The 14,206-nt window shown below is 39.4% G+C and overlaps 1 protein-coding gene across 4 annotated transcripts in view; it reads right to left on the reverse strand.

The window, feature by feature from the left end:
* Positions 1 to 14,206, reverse strand: part of LOC105474937 (actin related protein 3B) — a 100,301-nt gene that overhangs the window by 56,084 nt on the left and 30,011 nt on the right. The gene's annotated exons all lie outside the window — the stretch shown is intronic.

Below are 14,206 nucleotides of genomic sequence, written 5' to 3' on the forward strand. Positions count from 1 at the left end.
TTAACGTCAAATAACACCCACCTTTCACTGTTTCTGCAGTGGGAGGCTCAGATATCAATAACTAAAAGTTTACATTTATTGAACACTCTGCTAAGTGTTTCCTTTTGCACACTACTTTATTTAATCCTCACAACAGCTTATGAGACAGGTACTATTATCTGCATTTTACAGAAACAGAAACTTAACAATCTATCAAGGTCACACAGCTTCTAAGAGACACAGACAGGATTTGCACCTAAGCAGGCCGCTGACTATCAGAATAGGCATTAGAGAAATATTTGTTAAATTAACATTTTACTCCACTAAAATAGTTATTGTGGGTTTGAAAAATGGTCAAACTATACCTAAATAATTCTAACATAAACCTAATTCCATAAATACACTAATGGCATCTCACTATCCTTAATGTATTTCAGATGAAAGTACAACTCTCCTAGCTATACAAATATAAGTGCTAGATAAAATTTCTCCAAATTAAAACATCAAAATCTTTGTGACTTACTACCCAAGTGATGTACAGAATCAGTACAGTCCTTATCAAAATACCAATGGCATCCTTCACAGAAATAGAAAAAATAATCCTAAGTTCACATGGAACCACAAGAGACCCCAAATAGTCAAGGGAATCTTAAGCAAAAAGAACAAAGCTGGAAGGATCACACTACCAGACTTCAGAGTACACTACAAAGCTACAGTAATCAAAACAGCATGGTACTGGTATAAAAACAGACATATAAACCAGTGGAAAAAACAGCCAGAAATGAATCCATGTATTTACACTCAACTGATTTTACACAATGGGTAAAGTGTAAATGTTACTGGGGAAACTGGATATCCACACGCAGAAGAATGAAAATGAATGCTTATCTCTCAACCATACACAAAAATTAACTCAAAATGGATTAAAGACTTCAATGTAAGACCTGAAACTGTGGAACTATTAGAAGAAAATGAGAAAATGCTTTATGACTTTGGTCTGGGCAAGGATTTTTTTTGGACAAGACCTCAAGAGCACAGGTAATAAAACAGATAACTGGGACTACATCAAACTAAAAATCTTCTGCACAGCAAAGAAAACAAACAACAAAGTGAAGAGACAATCTATAGAATGGGAGAAACTATTTGCAAACTATCTACCTGACAAAAGATTAATAATTGAAATATATAAAGAACTCAAAACAGCAATAAAAAAACAAATAACCCAAGCGAAAAATGAGCAAGAGACCTGAATGGACATTTCTCAAAAGAAGACATACAAATGGCCAACGAGTATATGAAAAAATGTTCAACATCACTAACCATCGGGGAAATGCAAATCAAACCCACAATATCAATCACCTCACCCCACTGAGAATGGCATTTATCAAAAAAGCAAAAGATAGTAAGTGTTGGTGATGATGTGACAAAAAGAGAACCTTTATACACTATAGGTGGGAATGCAAATCAGTCGAGCCATCATGGAAAACAGTATAGAGGCTCCTCAAACAATTAAAAATAGAACTACCATATGACCCAACAATCCCACTACTGGGCATATATCCAAAGGAAATGAAATCAGTATGTTGAAGAGCTATCTGCACTCCCATTTTTACCGTAGCACTATTCACAATAATCAAGATCTGGAATCAACCTAAGTGTCCATTAACAGATGAACAGATAAAGCAAATGTGGCTTTATAAACACTGGAAAACTATTCAGCCATTTAAAGAAAAAGGAAATTCTGCCATCTGCCCACAACATGGATGAACCTGGAGGGTTATGTTAATTAAAATAAGCCAGGCACAGAAAGACAAATATCACATGGTCTCATTTATACACGGGATCTTAAAAAGTTGACCTCATAGAGGCAGACTGTAGAATGGTGGCTACCAGGGTCTGAGGCTGTTCGGGGATGGGAAGGACAGGGAGATGTTGGTCAAAAAATATGTAACTATAGTTAGATAGGAGAAATAAATTACAAGAGATATAGCATACAACAAGGTGACAACAGTTATGATGATATATTGCATTCTTAAAAAAAAAATGTAGAGTACATATGTTATCACCACAAAAATGATGACTATATGAGGTAATGCATTTGTTAACTAGCTAGATTTAACCATTTTACAATGTATATATACCTCAAAACATCATTTTATATATGATAAAAACACACAATGTTATCTGTCAATTTAAAAAATTAAAATCAGAGCCAGCTGTGGTGGCTCATCGCTCATGCATGTAATCCCAGAGACTCAGGAGGCTAAAGCAGGAGGATCGCTTGAGCTCAGGAGTTTCAGAACAGCCTGGGCAACACAGCAAGACCCCATTTCTTAAAAAGCTAAAAAATTAGCCAGGCACAATGGCACACATGCCTGTAGTCCCAGCTACTCGGGAGGATCACTTGAGCCCAGGAGGTTGAGGCTGTGGTCAGCTATGATTGCCCCACTGCACTCCAGCCTGAGCTACAGAGAGAGATCCTATATCAAAAAAGTTTAAATTTTTTAAAACTGTTTTTAATCAAAAATTTTTTTTAAATCCTTGTGACTAAATTTCAGGAGAGAGTACATAATGTTTCTAGGCTGGGCAGAGTGGCTCACACCTGTAATCCCAGCACTTTGGGCGGTGGAGACAGGCAGATTGCTTAAGCCTGGGAGTTTGAGAGCAGTCTGGGCAACGTGGTGAAACCCTGTCTCTACAAAAACAATACAAAAACTAGCCGGGAGTCCCAGTTACTTGGGAGCCTGAGACAAGGGGATTGGGAAATTGAGGAAGCAGTGAGTCATGATCACACCACCACACTCAGCCTGGGTAACAGAGCCAGACCCTGTCACAAACAAAACAAACAAACAAACAAAAAGTTTCTGATATGAACTAATTTCTTCAAACAGTCCAGGCAAGTTAATTTTTCCATACAGCTACTTCATGAATGAGCACACAGACTTTGAAGGGATGAAAACCTAGGTTTGAGCACTTACTAGTTAGCTGACTTGAGAAAAGTTATTATTAACCCTCAGTGCTCTCTCCTCTAAAATGCATATACTACTACCTATCAGAGTGGTGAGAATTAAATGGAACAATGTTTATAAAGTGTTTAGCAGAGACTGTGCTATAGAATAGTACTCAATAGGCCAGGTGCAGTGGCTCAAGCCTGTAATCCCAGCACTTTGGGAGGCCGAGACGGGCGGATCACAAGGTCAGGAGATCGAGACCATCCTGGCTAACACGGTGAAACCCCGTCTCTACTAAAAAATACAAAAAACTAGCCAGGCGAGGTGGCAGGCGCCTATAGTCCCAGCTACTCGGGAGGCTGAGGCAGGAGAATGGCATAAACCCGGGAGGCAGAGCTTTCAGTGAGCTGAGATCCGGCCACTACACTCCAACCCAGGCAACAGAGCAAGACTCTGTCTCAAAAAAAAAAAAGAGAATAGTACTCAACAAACAATATTATCTATACTAAATTGGAGACCAAATTTGTGACTGGCTGAACGCTGAACAGGTACCCAGATACAACCATTCCAGAGAAGAACTGAGAAAAATATGTTTATCCAACAATTCCACTTCTAGAAATTCATTCTAAAGAAATAATCATTGAGTAAATAAAGGTATATATACAACAATACTCTTTGTAGAACTAATAATAGCAACAAATTGAAGGGGGAAAGTTAACTGACCTGAAATCAGAGATCAGGTAAATAAATTATATCAAATCCTTAGAAAGAGCTACTAAGGCCGGGCGCAGTGGCTCACACCTGTAATCCCAGCACTTTAGGAGGCCAAGGCGGGTAGATCACCTGAGGTCAGGAGTTCAAGACCAGCCTGACCAACATGGTAAAACCCCATCCCTACTTAAAAATACAAAAATTAGCCAGGCATGGTGGCAGGCACCTATAATCCCAGCTACTTGGGAGGCTGAGGCACGAGAATCACGTGAACGTGGGAGGTGGAGGTTGCAGTGAGCTGAGATCACACCACTGCACTGCAGCCAGGGCAACAGAACAAGACACGGTCTCAAAAAAAAAAAAAAAAAAAAACACAAGAGCTACTAAGTTGCCTTTTAGAATATTCACAGTATGACTCCACTTCAGGAAATACACAGAGTTGCACGTGCGTGTTTAATGTATATAAGACGCCCAGACAAAAGATTAATACTGGTTAACCATGGATGGTAGAGCTATTGGTGACTTTTGCTGCTTCTACTGGGTATATTGGTTTTTCAACTATTAAAAAGAAGCTAACAAACAAAAGTAAAACCTAATCTTTTGTTTATGAGCTGAAGTATTTACTCTGTTACCTCTCAAAATCATTTACCCTTAACGCCTCATTTCCATATGAAAAGTTTTCAAGGTAAGTCAGGCTGTAGAATTTTTTTTTTTTTTTTTGAGACGGAGTCTCGCTCTGTCACCCAGGCTGGAGTGCAGTGGCCAGATCTCAGTTCACTGCAAGCTCCGCCTCCCGGGTTCACGCCATTCTCCTGCCTCAGCCTCCCGAGTAGCTGGGACTGCAGGTGTCTGCCACCTCGCCCGGCTAGTTTTTTGTATTTTTTAGTAGAGACGGGGTTTCACCGTGTTAACCAGGATGGTCTGGATCTCGTGACCTCGTGATCCGCCCGTCTCGGCCTCCCAAAGTGCTGGGATTACAGGCTTGAGCCACCGCGCCCAGCCAAGGCTGTAGAATTTTCTCAGAGAGCTACCAAGCTAGCTAGAAATTTATATTTTGTTCCAAGACAAATTAGTAAACATACACAATTATTTCTAAAAGTAGATTATCTGGAATCCCCAATTTACTACAAATGAATAACAACACAGCTGTAAGAGTGAATTTGAGGCCGGGAACGTGGCTCACGCCTGTAATCCCAATACTTTGGGAGGCCAAGGTGGGTGGATCACTTGAGGTCAAGAATTAGAGACCACCCTGGCCAACACAGTGAAACTGTGGCTGAGGCTGCAGTGAGCCGAGATCGCACCACTGCACTCTAGCCAGGAAATAGAGCAAGACTCTGTCTAAAAACTAATAATAATCAAAAATAATAAAAATAAAAATAAATTAAAACACATACACACACACACACACAAAGTATACTTCTTTTAACTACTACACAGGAAGCAACTGTATTCTCGCAAGAGAATAAAAGTATATAGAGCTTATATTCCAATATATACTTATATTCCAATTAAAAAAAAAAATTACAAAACTTAGCTGGGCGTGTTGGCACATGCCTGTAATCCCGGCTACTCGGGAGGCTAAGGCAGGAGAATTGCTTGAACTCAGGCGGCAGAGGTTGCAGTGAGCTGAGATCATGCCATTGTACTCCAGCCTGGGTGACAGAGTGAGACTCCGTCTCAAAAAAAGAGTGAAACTGAAGACTTTATCAGAAAGGCATCTTGAAGTAACAGGATAAAAAGGTGAAAAGAAAAAGACACAGGGCAGAAATCACTTTCCCCACCTCCTTTTCTCATTCCAACTCACTGCCACATTTAAAGTCTCGAAGATATCAAGTTATAAACAGTGGCACAAAACTAAAGGACAGAACTTAAGCAGAACTGAAGAAAGCAAGAGTGAAGTGGAAACACTGAGGCTGAGAATGAGAAGCAAAGAGGACATCGGAGACCTTGGGCTGAACATGGGCTAGAAAATTCTAGTGGGCCATGACGACTGCAGTGATCTGCAGAAACAGGTAACACCCACCTCTGACCACACCATTCAGTGGCACACTGGCGCCACACAGAACCATCTGATGCACAAGTTTGGTATTCCAAAGGGCCACTGGCCAAAGTGCCAATACAAGTGACAGATTGTATCCTCTGGGCAACATCAAACTTAATTGTGTGTGAATTCAGAATTAAACTGTCAAGTCAATATAAAAGATTGTAAAGAGACAGTCGTGTGCCGTGGCTCACGCCTGTAATCCCAACACTTTGGGAGGCCGAGGCAGGTGGATCACAAGGTCAAGGGATTGAGACCATCCTGGCCAACATGGTGAAACCCCAACTCTACCAAAAATACAAAAATTAGCTGGGCATGGTGGTGCGCACCTGTAGTCCCACCTACTCGGGAGGCTGACACAGGAGAATTGCTTGAACCCGGGAGACTGAGGCTGCAGTGAGCCGAGATCACACCACTGCACTCCAGCCTGGAAACAGAGCAAGACTCCGTCTAAAAACTAATAATAATCAAAAATAATAAAAATAAAAATAAATTAAAACACATACACACACACACACACACACACACACACAAAAAGTATACTTCTTTTAACTACTATACAGGAAGCAACTGTATCCATGCAAGAGAATAAAAGTATATAGAGCTTATATTCCAATATATACTTATATTCCAAATATTTTGTCTATACCTATGGAAACCAAGATGTGGCCCAAACAGTTCTTATGAACACAATGAAGAAATCTGTCTAAATATTCTATGTCACCCAAGCTATCTCTAGTACACCACAACATACCACAGTCCATCCCAACCCAGCAGTAACACAGAACTCCTCCCCAAGTGACTGTCAACAAAGGCCAAAAGAAGAACCTCAACTTTGACTCCCAAACTGGCAATAATGAAGTGGTATCCCCATTCCCCTGCTGGAGTAGTATCAGAAAAGACTTGCTAAAACACAAAATTAAAATAAGAACCTCATAACATAATACCCAAAGTACCTAGGTTTCCATTTTAAAACTCTTACCATGGCAAAACCCAGTAACATCTCAACTGAAAAGAGAAAAGACAATGCATAGACAATGCCACCGAGATAATACAGACATTATACTTATCAAACAAGGATTTTAGGAGCCATCACAAAATGCCTCAATGAGCAGTCTCAAATACTCTTGACTCTCGAAACAAATGGAAAATAAAAGGAAGTCTCAGCAAGCAAATACAAAGCCACAGCAAAGAAACAAGATATAAAGACAAAACCATATGGAAATTACAGAATTAAAAATCACAATAACTGAAATAAAAATCTTAAGAGATGGCCTCAACAGAAGAAAAGGACAGAGGAAAGAAACACTGAACTTGAAGACAGAATAACAGAAATTAACCAGTCCAAACAAAAGAGAGAAAATAGACTGAAGAAAAAAAAAAAAAAAAAAAAAAACCCAGAGCCCAGAGCCTCAGGGACCTCTGGGATATATAAGAAAAGATTCAGCATTCATGGATTACAATTCCCAGAAGGAAAAAAGAAAGAAGGCAGGACCAGAAGGGATGCAAAGAAATAATGGCTAAAACTACCAAATTTGGCAAGAAAAAAAAAGGGAAGAAGAAAAAGAAATAAACTAATAGATTCAGTACTTAACAAACCCCAAATAAGATAACCCAAAACAAAACAAAACAAAATCCATTCCAAAACACATTATACTCAAACTTCTAAAAAACTAAAGACCAAAAAAAAAAAATTCAGCTTCCAAGGACATTTCTCATCAGAAATCATGACATACACACAAAAAAAGGTGCCACAACATTTTTGTGCTGAAAGAACTGTCCATCCAGAATTCTGTGTTCAGCAGAAATATCCCCTAAGAATAAAGAGCAAATCAAGACTTTCTATTGAAATAAAACTGACACAATTTGTCAACAGCATTCCTACTTCAAAAGAATGGCTTGGGATGTTCAGGCAGTCCATGATTTTTGGGTTTTTTTGTTTTGTTGTTGTTGTTGTTTTTGAGACAGAGTCTCGCTCTGTCACAAAGGCTGGAGTGCAGTGGTGCAATCTCGGCTCACTGCAACCTCCACTACCTGGGTTCAAGCGATTCTCCTGCCTCAGCCTCCCGAGTAGCTGGGACTACAGGTGCACACCACCATGCCCAGCTAATTTTTGTATTTTTAGTAGAGACAGAGTTTCACCATATTGGCCAGGATGGTCTCAATCTCTTGACCTTGTGACCCGCCCACCTCTGCCTCTCAAAGTGCTGAGATTACAGGCATAAGCCACCGTGTCCAGCCTATGTTTTTTTTATTATGAAAAAATAAATAAATTTTAAAAAGAATGGCTAAAGGAAGTTCTCTAAAGAGAAAAGAAATGATAAAAGAAGGAATTTGGGTACATCAAGAAAAAAGAACAATGGAAAGAGCAAAAATGTGGAGAATTATTTTCCTTTTCCTCTTGAGTTTTCTAAATTATGTCTGGCAGTTGAAGCAAAAATTATAACTGATGTGAATCTCATGAGATTCAATGTATATCAAGGAAAGATTTAAGACAATTACATTAGAATTGGGGGGGAGGCACGGTGGTTCACGCCTGTAATCCCAGCACTTTGGGAGGCTGAGGCAAGGGGATCACCTGAGGTCAGGAGTTCGAGACCAACCTGGCCAACATGGTGAAACCCTATCTCTACTAAAAATACAAAAATCAGCTGGGTGTGGTGGCAGGCACCTGTAATCCCAGCTACTTGGGAGGCCTGAGGCAGGAGAATAGCTTGAACCCGGGAGGCGGAGGTTGCAGTGAGCCAAGCTCACGTCACTGCACTCCAGCCTGGGAGACAGAGTGAGACTCCGTCTCAAAAAAAAAGAAGGGAAGGGAAAGGAAGGGGGAAGGGAAAGGGGAAGGAAAGGGGGAAGGGAAAGGGGAAGGGAAGGGGGAAGGGAAAGGGGAAGGGAAGGGGGAAGGGAAAGGGGAAGGGAAGGGGGAAGGGAAGGGAGAAGGAAAGGAAAGGAAAAGGAAAAGGAAAAGAAAAGGAAAAGGAAAAGAAAAGAAAAGAAATGGGGGTAAAGGGACCTACAGGGAGGTAGGGTTTCTACATTTCATTCCAACTGGTAAAATGTTGATACCAGTAGACTAAGGGGGAAAATATATATTTCTTTAATTATAACAACTAGAACCACCACTTAAAAAACTATACAACGAGATGTATGCAAAAATACAATAGACAGGCCAGGCACAATGGCTCACACCTGTAATCCCAGGATTTTGGGAGGCCAAGGCAAGCAGATCACTTAAGTTCAGGAGTTCGAGACCAGCCTGGCCAACATGGCAAACCTCTGTCTCTAGTAAAAATATATATACAAATTAGCTGGGAGTGGTGGCACATGCCTGTAATCCCAGCTACTTGGGAGGCTGGAGCACGAGAATAGCTTGAACCCAGAAGCCAGAGGTTGCAGGGAACTGAGATCGCGCCACTGGGCGACAGAGCAAGACTCTGTTTCCAAAAAAAAACTATAGATAAATGGAAATGCAATTCTAAAAAAAAATGTATAAATAACCCATAGAAGTTAGGCAAAACAAAACAGAAAAACAAAAAACAAAAAAGGAATAAACAGAAAAGCATTAATAAATAATTACAATAAATATAAATGGTCTAAATATACCAATTAAAAATAGATACTGGCAGAGTGCATTAAAAAATAAAACTGAACTCTGCTGTCTACAAGAAACTCTCTTCAAATGTAATGATATAAGTAGGTTGAAAGTAGAAAGATGAAAAAAGATATTCCATACAAACATTAATCAAAAGAAAGCACAAGCAGCTATACTGCTATAAGAAAAAGTAGTCTTTCAAGCAAAGAAAATTACCACTTATAGACAGGGACATTATATATGATAAAGAGTCAATCCATCAAGAAGACACAGAAATCCTAAATGGGTATGCACAAAAAAACAGAGCTGCAAAATACGTGAAGCAAAAACTGATGGGGGAAAAAATATACAAATCCACAATTATAACTGTAAACTTCAATGTCTCTTTCTCAACACTTAATAGAACAAGTACACAGAAAATAAGCAAGAAGATCAAATAATTCAATAATGCCATCAACCTACAGGCTCTGACTGACATTTTTATAGAACACTCTGCCAAACAAGAAGAGAAATCACATTGCTTTCAAGTGCCCATGCAGCTTATACCAAAGGAAACCTTATGCTGGACCATAAAACAAATCTCAACAAATATAAAAGAATTTAAGTCATACAGAGTGTATTTTCCGACTACAATAAAATTAACCCAGAAATCAGTAACAAATAATAATGAGAAAATCTCCTACATATTTGGAAATTTAAAAACACAGTTGTAAGAGTCCATAGTCAAAGAGGAAGTTTCAGAGAATCTAAAAAATACATTAACAGGATGAAATGAAAACATATCAAAATTGGGAGGAATGTCACAGCTAACAAAATGCTAATACAGAAAATTTTAGCACTAAATGCTTATATGAGAAAAGAAGAGTCTCAAACTAATAATCTATGACCCCACCCCACATTAAGAATCTAGAAAAAGAAAAGCAAAATAAACACAAGACGAGCAAAAGGAATGAAATGATGAAGATAACAGTAGAAATCACTGATATTTCAAACAGGAAATCTGAGAAAATCAATGAATCAAAAAAGCTAGTTCATCAAAAATAAAAACTTTGTGGAAAACTCTGTGAAGGTAAAAAACCAAGCTACTGACTGGAAGAAATTATTATAAACCACACATTTGACCAATGGACTTATATCTGGTATATATAAGCAACTCATAGTGAGATATCATCTCTACAAAACTTTAAAAATTTAAAAATTAGCCAGGTGTGGTGGTGCACACCTGTAGTCCCAGTTACTCAGGAGGTTGAGGCAGGAGGATCACCTGAGCCCAGGAGTTCAAGGCTGCAATGAGCTGCAATTGCACCACTGCACTCCAGCATGGACAACAGAGAGACACCCTGTTTCTAAAAAATACAAATTTTAAAATAAAAGTAAAAATAAAGAACTCTCAAAACACAACAGTAAAAATATAAATAGTCAAATTTAAAAATGAACAAAATACATGAAAAGGCATTTCAAGGAAGATGACATTCAGGTGGCAAATACACACATGAAAAGATGTTTGACATCACTAGCCATTAGGGAACTGAAAATGATGAGAAATCATAACACACTTACTGATCAGCTAAATAAAAAATAGTGACCGGGCACGGTGTCTCACACCTGTAATCCCAGCACTTTGGAAGGCCGAGGCAGGTGGATCACTTGAGGTCAGAAGTTCGAGACCAGCCTGGCCAACATGGTGAAAATTCATCTCTACTAAAAATACAAAAATTAGCCGGGCGCGGTGGCAGGCACCTGTAATTCCAGCTACTCAGGAGGCTGAGGCAGGAGAATTGCTTGAACCCAGGAGGCAGAAGTCACAGTGAGCCAAGATCGCACCACTACACTCCAGCCTGGGCAACAGAGCGAGATTCTGTCTCAAAAAAAAAACAGGCACACATTGTATGAGTAGTAGCATTACTGCTGAGTAGTATTTAGTATATGATATACCATCGTCAGTTTAAATATTAATCTATTGAGGAACATATATTATGGAGATGATAAAATTATAGAGATGGAAATAGAGCAGTGGTTAGGAATAGTGGAGGCAAAGAAGTAAGTGTAATTATATAGGAATAGCACCAGAGAAATCTTGGTAGTGAGAAAATAATTCTGTAACTTGATTACAGTGGTAGTTCAAGGAATCTACAGATAGAATTACAATGACATAGAACTGTACACACACATTGTACCAACGTCCATTTCCTGGGGCTGGTCTGCTTTTGTTTTTTCGAGACAGGGTCTCACTTCTGGTTATAATATTGCACTACAATTTGTAAGATGCAACCTTCGGGGAAAAATAGGAAAAGTGTACACAGGATCTCTCTAAACTATCTTTGCAACTTCCTATTAATTTATAATTATTTCAAAATAAAATATTTTAAAGACAGTTTATAAATGACTTAAACTAGAAAATAAAACACTTCAGCTGTAATGATGAATCAAAACTAACAAGATTAAACTTAATAATAAAGAACCATGGGCCAGCACAGTGGCTCATGCCTGTAATGACTTTGAGAGACTGAGGCGGGCGGACAGCTTGAGGCCAGGAGTTCAAGACCAGACTGGGCAACACTGTGAAACCCTGTCTCTATTAAAACTACAAAAATCAGCCGTGCATGGTGGCACACGTCTGTAATCCCAGCTACTTGGGAGGCTGAGGCAGAACTGCTTGAACCCAGGAGGTGAGGGTTGCAGTGAGCTGAGATGGTGCCACTGTACTCCAGCCTGAGCGACAGAGCAAGACTCTGTCTCAAACAAACAAACAAACAAACAAACAGAACAGTTCTTTTTTTTAACAAGCTCTGCAGTTAAAAAAAAATTGTTTGGGTATAGGATTACAGGATGTGGATAACCAAGAAAAGACGTGACTACTCTCCTAAATGCCAAAAAAGTCATCTGAGGGCAATCTAAGGAAGGTCATCAAGAAGACTGTATCTAAGGACTTAAGACACAGATACTTCAGAACATTTGCTACAACAGTTGAGAGACAGGACAAGAGTCATTTTTTTAATCCAGCATATTTCTCAAAAGACTGTTATATATTTTTACTAAAGCTTGAAGGAATAAACAATTCCTGTCTTATTCAAACTGTTCCAGAGAATAAAAAAAGAAAGCTAACAAACTCATTTTATGAAGCCCATATAATCCTGATACACGACCAGACAAAAACAAGAAATCAAAATTGCAGTCCAATCTCACTTTTGAATATTGACGCAAAGTTCTCAAATAAATATTTGCAATTACAGTTCAGCATGTACTTCCTATTTCATAACCTAGTAAGATTTATCCCAAAAATGAAATAATTGTTCAAGCTGGACACGGTGGCTCACTCCTATAATCCCAGTGCTCTGGGAGGCTGAGGCAGGAGGATCACTTGAGGCCAGGAGTTTGAGACCAGCCTGGGCAACACAGAGAGACCCCATCTTTACAAAAAGAAAAAAAAAGAAAAGAAATAACTGTTCGATATTTGAAAATGTATTAAAGTAATTCCTCCTATTAAGAGTAGGTGGGGTGGCTCACACCTGTAATTTCAGCACTCTGAGAGACCAAAGTGACAGGATTGCGTGAGCCCAGGAAGTTCAAGACCAGCATAGGCAATATAATGAGACTCCATCTCCATGAAAAATTTAAAAATTAGCCAGACATGATGGCTCCCACGTGTGGTCCCAGCTACTTGGGAGGCTGAGGTGGGAGGATCTCTTGAACCTGGGAAGTCAAGGCTGCAGTGAGTCATGATCATGTCACTACACTCCAGTCAGTGTCTCAAAAAAAAAAAAAGCACAAATGTCCAAAACCACATGATCATCTCAATAACAGAAAAGCCTTGACTACATGTCAATACTCACTGTCATTCATGATTTTTTTTAATTCTTAAAAAAAAACCCTCGGGGTAAACTAGGAATAGAAGAGCACTGTTTTCATCTGAAAAAACATTTCTGCAAAAACCTACAGTAATCACTAGTAGAGTACTATAATAAAATCTCATTCTCTTTAAAGTCAGAAAGTCAAAAAGCACCTGCTGTCTCCAGTCCTGATTATTATTTTAATAGAAGCTCTAGTCAACACAGCAAGATCAAGAAAAGAAACACAAAGTATTAGAATTGGAAGATACAAAATAACCACTATTTGAAGGCAATACAATAGTCTGCATAGAAAACTTTAAAGAATCTGCAGACTATTAAAACAAATAAGAGAGGTCAATAAAGGTTGTTGGATTTAAAAAAAAAAAAAAAACTTACAAACCTCAGTAGCATTCCCATATGCTGGCAATAATTAGAAAATATAATTTTTAAGGTATTTTGATGACAGCAACAAAAACATAAAGGTACCTAAAAACAAAGCTAGCAAAAACTATGTAAAGAGTTGTTTTGGGGTTTTGCTTATTTTTGAGACAAGGTCTCACTATGTCACCCAGGCAGGAGCGCAGCAGGGCAGTCACAACTCACTGCAGCCTCAATCTCCTGGGCTCAAGCAATCCCCTCACCTCAGCCTCCCAAGTAGCTGGGACCACAGATGAGTGTCACTACATGTAGCCAATTTATTTTTATTTCTGGTAGAGACAAGGTCTCACTATGCTGCCAAGGCTGGTCTCAAACTCCTGGGCTCAAGCAATCCTCCCACCTCGGCCTACCAAAGTGCTACAATTACAGGCGTTAGCCACTGTGTCCAGCCCTCTGTGTAAGACTGTAAGGGCTTTTTTGTTGTTGTTGTTGCTGCTGCTGTTTTAAGACAGCATCTGGCTCTGCTGCCCAGGCTGGAGTGCAGTGGCACAATTGCAGCTCACTGCAACCTCCACCTCCCAGGCTCAAGCGATTCTCATGCCTCAGCCTTCCAAGTAGCTGCGATTACAGGTGTGTGCCACCACGCTAATTTTTGTATTTTTTAGTAGAGACAAGGTTTCACCATGTTGGCTGCGCTGGTCTCTAACTCCTGGCCTCAAGT

This window comes from Macaca nemestrina, chromosome 4 (genome assembly GCF_043159975.1).
Source record: "Macaca nemestrina isolate mMacNem1 chromosome 4, mMacNem.hap1, whole genome shotgun sequence".
Classification (NCBI taxonomy): Eukaryota; Metazoa; Chordata; class Mammalia; order Primates; family Cercopithecidae; genus Macaca; species Macaca nemestrina.